Source organism: Elephantulus edwardii, unplaced genomic scaffold (genome assembly GCF_000299155.1).
Source record: "Elephantulus edwardii isolate Elephantulus edwardi_28Jun2011 unplaced genomic scaffold, EleEdw1.0 scaffold00095, whole genome shotgun sequence".
NCBI lineage: Eukaryota > Metazoa > Chordata > Mammalia > Macroscelidea > Macroscelididae > Elephantulus > Elephantulus edwardii.
Window position 1 is genome coordinate 13,240,113 of NW_006399845.1, and position 11,281 is coordinate 13,251,393.

General features: G+C 38.6%; 1 protein-coding gene and 1 pseudogene across 3 annotated transcripts in view; both read right to left on the reverse strand.

Annotated features, from left to right (window-relative positions):
• Positions 1-11,281, reverse strand: part of CTNNA1 (catenin (cadherin-associated protein), alpha 1, 102kDa) — a 218,346-nt gene that overhangs the window by 126,637 nt on the left and 80,428 nt on the right. The gene's annotated exons all lie outside the window — the stretch shown is intronic.
• On the reverse strand, positions 4,588-5,163 carry LOC102871782 (annotated as a pseudogene).

Consider the following 11,281-nt stretch of genomic DNA (forward strand, 5'->3'; position numbering starts at 1 on the left):
GTACAATGACTCAGTATATTCCTTCCATCTTCTTTTGATTCCTCCTGGATCATTTAACATTCTGCCTAAAGCATCCTTGATTGTAGCAACTCGAGTATAAAAATATTCCATGGAATTATCCTGAACTGGAATTTCCCAGGCAGATATCCCTGGTAATATTATATTACACATGTCTGTCACAGCAAAGGTGTTTTTGTTATGTTGTTTATTTACCAAGCAGATTTCTTTCTTCTTAAGCATATGTTCATTTTATGTCATGACTCAAGGTAATGCTTAATATTCTCTTTGTGCATGGTTAAATACACAATATTAAAATGTAGAAACTACTCTCATCACCAAAACACATTTCAGACATTTTGTTTTTGTTAGTGAAGATGGGCATGCTTTAAACTGAAAGAAGTAAAATGTTTTAAGGAGTCCTGGTGGCTTAGTAGTAAGGAGTTGCTCTGCTAACAAAAAAGACATCAGTTTAGATCTATGAGTTGTTCTGCAAGAGAAAGATGGGTAATCTCCTGTGTGATTTACTGCCTCTGAAAACCTGCTGCAGGGTCAGCTATGGGTCAATTCCAATTAGAAAGCCTTAACAACAATCAGAATTTCAGTACAAAAGTGTAATGAGTAACATATTAAATTGGACTTGAATCCACCAGTGACTGCAAGAACAAAATATAGGTGGTCGTTTTCACCAGTAAAAGTTTATACCCTTGGAAACCCACTAGGTTTCTAAATGAGTCAGAATCAACTTGATGCAGTGGTGGTGGTTTATTGTTGATTGGTTAGTTTCCTTTCCCCAGTATCATTTTTTGGGGTGCAAAAATCACAAAGTACTCACTTTAAAAAAAAAATAAATAATATGTTTTCTAGACAATCAGCAGAAGTTAAAAATCTTAAGCATTATCTGGTATGCAAAACTGAAGAGAAAATGATGATAAAATCTTCAATGTTCTTATAATGAATAAAGACCACATGAAAGGAATTGTAATAAAAAATGATAATAAATTTGTAAACCATGAAAGATATTTGGCACCCCAAAATAGATAAATAAACGACGGCAAATGCCTAATGGCTACAAAAAATATACCAAGATGGAATTACTATTAATAGCAATTATTTTTAAATAGAGATTTCCTCACTATATAGTTAACACATTTTGTCTATCATAAAAAGTCAATAACAAGACATCTAGCTGTGAAGCCAAACAAACCAACATAGTTAACAAACAATCGAACCATGAAGTAAGACAAAATGATCATACTCTAGACGAGTGAGGTTGACAGACTTCTTTGTATTAGGGGAATAACAGTTGTTGTCATAGTATAGACAGTAATAGTGGCACGTAGGATTGTCTACAAAAGTACAAAGAAAACAGAGACAAGGCAAAATTTTCTTAAAAGTAAAAGAGGCAGATGTAAGTTTTGGCCAAAAGGGGGGACTGTGGATTAATATTCTGTAACCAAAAGAATAAATAGAGTATACCATATTTTGGAAAACATATTTTAAAAGATAAAATATATGTAAATCAAGTGAATGATCACAGTAAAACCTATTTCACAATCAACAGGCTTAACTTTCAATGTTGTTGTTGTTGTGTGCTGTCCAGTTGCCTGGGACCCATAGCGACCCTATGTATAGCAGTTCTGAACCCTATCTTGTCCTCAGCCAGTCTCACTAAATCCGACACACCAACCCCCATTACCCCAGTCCATCTCATTACTCCATCTCATCTGGGGTCTTCCTCTTATGCACTGTCCCTCCACCCTTCCAACTATGATGTCCTTCTCCAAGGACCGGTCTCTCCTGGTCATCTGCCCAAAGTACGTGAGATGGAATTTCAAAATACTAGCTTCCAAGGAGATTTGTGTTTTCTTAGCAGGCTATGGTATGTTCAAGATGCTTCTCCAGCACCACAACTCAAAGGCATCAATTCTTCTTCTGTCAACCTTAGTCATTGTCCAGCTCTCTGAAGCATAACAAGTAATCGTGAAGTGCTTCAAAATCCCTATGTACCACAGAGCACAATTAAGAGTAACTGATACGTTAAGTGAGGCTGAGCCCTCAAATTTGGAAAACACAAAAGGTAGAAGATGAGTTATAAGAAGAAATTAACAACTGGTATGTGGAATGCAAGAAGCATTAATGTAGGAAAACTAGACATTGTTAAGAAAGTAATGGAACACATAAATATTGACATATTAGGAATTAGCAAAATGAAATGGATTGGCATGGGACATTTTTAAATCAGATAATATGATCCACCATAGTGGAGATGAAAAGGTGAGGAAAACCAGGGTCGCTTTTCATAGTTAAAAAGGCCATTTCTAGATCCATCTTGAAATAGAATACTGTGAGTGACAGGAAAATATCCATATTCATACAAGGATGACCTGTTAATACCACTATCATTCAAATTTATGTGCCAACAACCAGAGCTGAAGAAGAGGAAAGAGATGATTTGTACCAACTGTTACATTCAGAAATCGATTCAATATGTAACCAAGACGCATTAATAATAATGGGTGACTAGAATGCAAAAATTGGGAATCAGGAAGAAGGATCAGTAGTCAAAAAATATGAACTTGGTGACAGAAATGAGGCTGGGGATACAATGATAGAATTCTGTACAATCAATGATTTATTCATAGCAAATACCTTTTTATAAGAAACACAAACACAAGCTATATACATGGATTTCACCTTATGGGATGCACAGGAATCAGATAGATTACATTTGTGGAAGGAACCAGTGGAGAAGTTCAGTATCGCCATTGAAAACTAGGCTACGTGCTGACTGTGGAACAGACCATCAGCTGCTTATATGCAAGTTCAATTTAAAGGTAAAGAAACTTAAATCATATCTACAGGAATCAAAATTTGATCTGGAGTCTATCTTTCCTGGATTTAAAAACCTTACCAGGAAAAGGTTTGAGGCCTTGAACACTAATGAAAGGAGACCAGATGAGCTGTGGGAAGATATTAAGAACATTGTTGATGAAGAATGTAAAAAAAATCATTGTAATACTGCATGGTGTCAGTGTTGCAGAATAGGACTGACATCAGGGTTGGCGTAAGACTGAGAAAAACTGGATAAATTATGTATACTTAATTGAAACAGATGAGGGAGAGAATAATTTAAAAGCGATATATGATAGGGTATTATGGTTATTACAAGAGTCCAGAATTAAGGTTGCATAGGGGAGTGTACTCGGGGTGGTGGGAGGGGTGAAGGGGGGATTGTATACTAAAGAACGAATTTTTCTCTTGCTTTTCAAAGAGAGGAGCGAACTGGGAGGGGTGGGGCTGGGCAGGGAGAAAAGTGCAACAATGAATAAATAGAAATCCAAAATCTCTGTAAATGTTCATTAAAATTAATAAAATAAAATTGAAAACAACAAAAAAACCCCCACACATTACAATGAAGAAAGAAACAGCAAAGACCAGAATGGATGTCAGAAGAAACTGATTTTCAATACAAGGTCAAAATAGCCCCCTTAGAAAAAACTTCAAATTGAACAACATAGAGAGAGTTCTGTTGGCCTAGTTGATAGAAAGTTACACTACCAAGCCAAAAGTGGGTGATTTTAATCTGTGGCCCACAGGCCTGGTTTTAACTGTTTTTGGTCAAACATTCTTACAGTGGTCTGTCCATTTGCTGTACAGAGGTAACTCGTGGTTGCTGTGATGCTAAATATTGTGACACTGATGGGTCAAATGTGGTAATGGTTATCCATGGTGGACAGTGTTTGGTGGAGCTCCCCTATTAAAACAAGCCTGGAAGCAGGAGTGGCATCCACTTCCAAAACAGCTTGCCTCCAGAAACTCTATAAACTTGGATAAGCAATGAAAGTTTTACCAATGTTCAAGTCTTTCGTTCATAGGGTTGCTATGAGTCGTCTATGACTCGACAACATGTTAACAACAACAAAATAGACTGAGAAATGAGAACCAGTAAGGAGGGAGAGTGTAGGAAAACAGGGTTAAGAGAGGAATTCTTGCCGTATATTCTCAATTTCAAACCATAAATTTTAAGAAACCGTTGTAAATTTTAAGAATCTAAAGAAAGAAAATTTTATACTAAGTATAAAAAAAAAATGCAGCCTTAATGATCTTAACTCAGTAACAGGTCTTTCTCAAAAACAAGAAATCTATGAAAGCCAATAAATGAAATGTTTTCCATTACTCTTAGTTTTAGTATCATTTCTAAAGCAACTAACCATTAATCCAATGAACAAGTTCACAGATAACATCTGAAGGCAACTGTTCACATTTTGTAAGGAAAGAATGATGATGCCAGCCAGCCCACATGCCTCACTTCAAAAGTCAGCCTGGCTTAACTGTAAAAGATTTTTCTCTTCAGCTATTTCAGAACTCAAAGAAAGAGAACGATTAAAACATGAAAGAAAAAGAAACCTTCTAGATCACATTAGCTGCCTCATGCCGTCTTTTTTAATACTAAATAAGCAGTGGCTAAACTTACTGTTTGGTTTTTTGTTTTTTTGAGTTGTTTGTTTGTTTTTTAGTTTTGGGGGTGGTTTTTTTTTTTTTGGCTAACAAATGATTCTTTATTGAAATATTTTCATCTGTAGTTCCTTAGCTAGCTGGGCATTCGACAGCACCACTGTTGATGTCTTCTATGATGTCATGAGGGTGGCGGTCATCAACATTGCAGCCGCCCAGATTGAGCAGTTCCCAGGATCTCTTTTAATAGTTCCAGAGAGTTCTCTTGCTCAAGACCATTGTCACATCTGCCGGGCAATGCCAACAATTTCATCAAAAGTGATATTTCCACTGTGCTTCATTTTTTTTCTGCTTCTTTCTGTCTCTGGGCAGTTCCTTTAGGGCTTTGATATCAGGGCAGAGGTAGAAGCCACCACTTCAATCTGGGCCTGTCTGTTGTGAATGGTCAGTTTCACTGTAATCCCTAGTCCCTTCAAGTGACTGGTAGGCCTTGACAACGTCACCACCAATCGTTTTTGGAGACAGATGCAGAGGGCCGATCTTGGGAGCCAGAGCAGAAGTGGCACTGACTTTCCCACCGGTACACCTCAGATACATGACTTCAATCTCGTTAGGATCAAACTTGGACAGCATGGTGGAGGTGGCTGTTGTCCGATGAACTAAGATGTGGGACGACCAAAGAAAGTTGCACCGAGGCCTCCTCCAAGCCGAAAGCTAAACATACTGTTTTTAGTAAATTATTCATCTAGCGACGGGTCACAAAATTCGCTTAAACCAGAAGCAAGTATTAGTCAATGGGTCTATAAACAAGACTAGAGAAAGTCCTATCCATAACAATGCAAGTATTAGTCAAGAGGTTTATAAACAAGATTAGAAAAAGTCCTATTCATAACAATATCTTCGTCCAGTAGTAGATTTTGTTATATAAGCTAGTGAGGAAATACATACACACAACTTACAGAAAATGAAGGAGAAAAGAAATTATCTGGTTATTTAAACTATTCAAATAAAAAATTCATTTCAAATGTAATTGACAAATTCAAAATAATGGGGATGAACGATTTTATATAGATAAACCAGTAATAAAACTTAATTCAGAGAATGAGCAATGATAATCAGAGACTTATTTTTATATGCCAGCTAACTCTAAATCAACTATAACAAAGCAGTACAGATTTGAACAAAATGCATATTTTAAAAGAGAGTATGAATTTGGAATTAAAGAAACCAACTTCAGGCAAAGCTACTGAGATAAACAGTAATAAACCTCTGCAACAAACTTGGCAGCAACATACTTCCTAAGCAACAGGAAATTAATAAAATCTTTAGGAATTTTGCCAGAAAACATTTTGATAAGAGTGAAAGTTCTCGATATACTCAGGTTTCTCTCCAGATCGTATAAATCTTTCTCCTTTTACTAAAGATTTCCGTGGAGAGGAACAATCTTGAGTTTTCAGCCTATTTTTTTTTGAGGCCTTGTGTATATGCACAGGGCTTGTAATTGTGTTAAAATAGATTTAATACATACAAAAGTAGTAAAAACCTTATGACTTATCCCCATGTGAAAGAGATCTAAGGGGGAAAAAAAGAAAAGAGTCAAAGTTCTCCAAATTTATTTGACCAATGCGGAAAGAGAAGCGGGGGTGGCGGGAGGAATTAAGCTCTTTCATGTAAGAGAATGAGAAATACAAATAGTCTTAAAAAGTAAAAAGCAAAATCAGTTCTAAATTTTCTTTTTTTAAAAAATGTTGTTAAGTGCAATCAAGTTGATTATGACACATGGAAACCCTATGAACAACAGATCCAAATCCTGTCCTATCCTGTGCCATCCTCAACATCTCTGCTGCGTCTACCCATCTCATTGAGGGTCTTCTTCTCTTTTCCCAAATCCCCACCTTTCTAAGCATGGTGTCCCTTTCCAAGGAACAGTCCCTTCTAACAATAAGGACCTCTCCAGAGTACTAAAAAGCAAAGATGTCAGTCTAAAGACTAAGGTATCCCTGATTCAGGCCAGGGTCTTCACAATTACTTGTTATGCATCAGAGAACAGAACAATGACTAAGGGTGGCAAAAGAAGAAAGATGTCTTTGAGTTGTGGTGCTGAAAATGAGTTCTGACCATACCATAGACTGCCAAGAGAACAAACAGGCCTGTCTTGGAGAGGGTGAAACCATGTTTCTCCTTGGAGGCTAGGATTTTGAAACCCCATCTCACATACTTTGGACATGATGCAAGAAAACATCAGTCCTTGAAGAGTATCATGCTCAGTAAGGTGGAGGGTCAGTGCAGCAGGAGAGGAAGACCCCGGATGAGATGGAATGACATAGTAACTGGGGGAATGGGAGTAGGTGTGCCAGAATCAGTCAGCTCAGGATAGGGCAGGCTTCAGAGCTGTGGTACATAGGGTTATTATGAGTCACAGGTGACTCGATGGCATATAACACCTTGTTAACATGTCCAAAATATGTGAGACGAAGTTTTGCCAACACTGCCTCCAAGGAGCACTCCGGCTGCTCTTTGTTCCAGACATATCTATTTGTTTTTGGCAGTCCATGTGATATTCAACACTCTAACAGCACAATTCAAATCAATCATTTTTTTCGGTAATTCCTATTCACTGTTCAGTTCTCAGATGCACAGCAAGTGATTAGAAAAGACAACGGCCTGAATCAGTCTATAAATCATCATAGTCTATAAACTGACATCTTAGTTTATAAATTAACATTACTGCTCTTCAGTACTATGGTGAGGTCCCTGACAACACACTTGCCCAATGCAATGTCTCCTGACTTCCTGACTGCTGATATCACGGGTGTTCATTGTGGATCCAAGTAGGAGGAAATTGTTGAAATTTTAATCTTTTCTTCATCCATTATGATGCTGCCTATTGGCCCAGTGATTTTGGTCTTCTTGATGTTTAAACGTAATCCATATTGATGGCTGTAGTCTTTTATGCATTAAATGCTCCCTTTCAACAAAGCAAGGTTGTGGCATCTGCATAACTGAGGTTGCTGATGAATTGCTTACTCAGACCTTATGCCACATTCTTCCTCATAAAGTCCGCCATGAAGTTCTCAAATTATTTTCTCAGTACACAGATTGATTAAATACGGAAAACGGAGTCAACTCTGCGGCACATGTTTCCTGATTTTAAGCCATGTAGAGTTCTCTTGTTCTGTTCAGGCAACACCTTCTTGGTCTAGGTAAAGATTTCATATAAGCACAATTAGGTGTTCTCGGATTTTCAGTCTTCTCAATGTTACACATAGTTTAAGATCCACACAGTCAAATGTCTCTGTATAGTCAATAAAGCACAAAAAGACATCTTCTGATACTATTTGCTTTCAGCCAAGATCCATGTAACATCAGCGATGTTATTTATGTTGCTGTGGCTTCTTCTAAACTCAGTCTGAACTTCTGGCAGTTCTCTGTATGAAAGATGAACCATCTCTATGTAAAATAATTTTATTAATGATAATAGCTGCTACTGAGTAGACTGCAAATCTTATTCTATCAGCCTTTTCAGGCTATAAATACTGGAAACTGTTAATCTCTTTCTTGAAAGAGTTAGTAAGCTGCAACCACCAACTTTGCCATTAACGACCCAATACATAACACATTACACCACTTGTTGTTGTTGTTGCTATTATGTGCCATCAAGTCATTTGCGACTCATAGCAACCCTATGTACAACAGCCCTAAACCCTGCTCTATCCTGTGCCAATCGCATTGCCTCTGACACACCCATCTCGATTACCCCAGTCACTGAATCAATCCATCTCACACCCATCTCGATTACCCCAGTCACTGAATCAATCCATCTCATAGAGGGTCTTCGCCTCTTGCACCGACCCTCCACCCTCCCAAGCATGACGTCCCTCCCCAAGGATCTGTCCCTCCTTGCGACATGCTTAAAGTATGTCAGACGAAGCCCCAGGATCCTTGCCTCCAAGGAGTAGCTTGGTTTAACCCTCTCCAGGATGAATCTGTTTGTTTTCTTGGCAGTCTAGGGTACATTCAATACTCTTGTCCAGCACCACAGCTCAAAGGCATCAATTCTCCTTCTACCCTCCCTAATTGTTGCCCAACTCTTAATACATAACAAGTTATTGCAAAGACAATGGCCTGTATCAGGCACACCTTAGTCTCCAGAGACACACCGTTGCTTTTGAGTACTTTAGAGAGGTCCCTAACAGCAGACTTTCCCATCGTGGTATGTTTTTTGATTTCCTGGCTGCTGGTGCCAAGAGTGTTGACCATGGAGCCAAGCAAACTGAAGCTGTAAAGAATCTCAATCTCTTCGCCATCCATGCTGATGCTACCAATTGGTCCAGTGGTGAGATCTTTGTCTTCTTGACATTGAGCCTCAGTCCATACTGGAGACTACAGTCCTTGACCCTCTGTAGCAAGTGCATGAGGTCCTCCTCAGTTTCGGCAAGCAGGGTTGTGTCATCTGCATAATGCAGATTCTTAATATATCTTTCACCAATCCTGATGCCACACTTCTCCTCATAGAGCTCAGCCTCCCGGATAATCTGCTCTGCATAAAGGTTGAAACGGTATGGAGATAGGACACATGCCTGACGTACACCCTTCCCAATTTTGAACCATGCAGTGTTACCCTGCTCTATTCTGATGACTGCCTCTTGGTCCAAGTATAGCTTTCGCATTAGCACGATTAAATGTTCTGGGATTCCCATTCTTCTCAGAGTCAGCCACAGTTTGTTATGACCCACACAGTCAAACACCTTTGACTATTTGAAGGAAACAGCAAAAAATAAGGCCCCAGGAATAGATGTATACCAATTGACATATTTCAGCCAACAGATGCTGCCCTGGATGTGCTCACCAAGTTGTGCCAAGAAATCTGGAAAACAACCACTTGGCCAACTGACTGGAAGAGATCTTTATTTGTTCCCATTCCAAAGAAGGGTGACCCAACTGAGTGCAGAAACTACAGAACAATATCATTTATTTCACATGCAAGCAAGATTCTACTGAAGATTATCCAAAAAGGACTGTAACAGCACATCAGCAGAGAACTGCCAGAAGTCCAGGCTGGGTTCAGAAAGGGTTGTGGTACTCGGGATATTGTAGTTGATGTCAGATGGATCTTTGCTGAAAGCCGAGAATAGCAGAAGAATGTCTATCTGTGTTTCATTGATTATGCAAAGGCGTTTAACTGTGTGTGGATTACCCCACTAAAGCCCCCTTATTAGTACCAGTAATGGTAAGTATACCAGTAGTATTAACAGCATAGCTGTATCCAACAGAGTCCAAATGTTTTACACTCTCACAACCATACTTCTTGCCTCAAAGGTCTTACCATTACCCCAATTTATATTTGAGGTAACCAATATAGGAGCTTTTCAGTAACCCTTCATACCTAGTGCTGCATATAACTGCATCTCCTCACAGAAAAATCTCTTTAATAAATTATTTATCTAAAGGAGGTCTGATGGCCTAGTGGCAAGACACAATCCCAGAGGTACGCGGTTCAAATCCACCCGATGCTCTGCTGGAGAAGGAGAGGCCAATCACGTCCTGTACCAGTCAGATCTGATTTGACGGTACACGTAAAATTAATACAATAAAAATTTAAAAAAAAATATTTATCTTAATGTCAGAAATCTACATGCTTTAGTAAAAATGCTGTCCAAACACCTCTAGAAGGGAAACAAAGTTCCAAATTAGGTAGATTTTATTACCTCCAGAAGCAAGAACAATGAATCGCCTAGACAACAGAGAGTATTACAAAAACAAAACTACTGCTTATTTATCTCCAGAAGCAGAGTAAGAGCAAACATTCCTGACAACTTCACATTTAATGAGATATACTGTACTTCCTGTATTGCTTCTGCTATTTTTTGTTTCTACCTTTAAATCCTCATTCCCATATAATGAACCATCAACCTTATTAGGACCAAGACCTATGAGCAAAAGACCTGTGTAAACATTTACTTTGTGTAATTCATCTTAGAACGACTTTCAGCAGCAAAACTATACCCTACATCAATTTAGTGCTTCAAGTCCTAAACCAAAATAGGCTTCCACAGCAACTGTCTATACCAATTTGACTACCCCTACCAAAATGCATTGCCAGTGCCTGAAAGTCTAACATCAATCTTCCCTTTAAGAATATTCTTTTTAACCACCAAAAAGCTAATTAGTATCTCCAAAATAAACCCAACAATCAAAACTGAGACAAAGATAAGAATGGAAAGAAAAGATCGTATTTGAATTTTACAGCTAACACTTTCAATAAGAAATTATGACAGGTATAAAAAGGAGAGTTGTCAGCTTCCCTTATTACATAAAAATCTGGAGAAGAATTTTTGTAAATTCCCACTTCCATCTGAATCTCTTTGGTACATGGTTACAGCTTAGACTGGCAGCCAGCACAAGATGATTATGGAAACAAATCACACAACGTGTTATTTTACATATTTACGCATGTTTTTGTTGTTGTTGTTGTTATATGCCGTCAAGTCACTTGCAACTCATAGTGACCCTATGTACAACAGCCCTAAACTCTGCTCTCTACTGTGCCAATCGCACTTTCTCTGATACATCCATCCCCATTACCCCAGTCACTGAATCAATCCACCTCGTAGAGGGCCTTCACCTCCTGCGCTGTCCCTCCACCCTACCAAGCATGATGTCCCTCTCCAAGGACCTGTCTCTCCTTACAACATGTCCAAAGTATGTTAGACGAAGCCTCAGAATCCTTGCCTCTAAGGAGCTACCCGGTTTAACCCTCTCCAGGATGAATCTGTTTGTTTTCCTAGCAGTCAATACTCCTCTCCAGCACCAAAGCTCAAAAGCA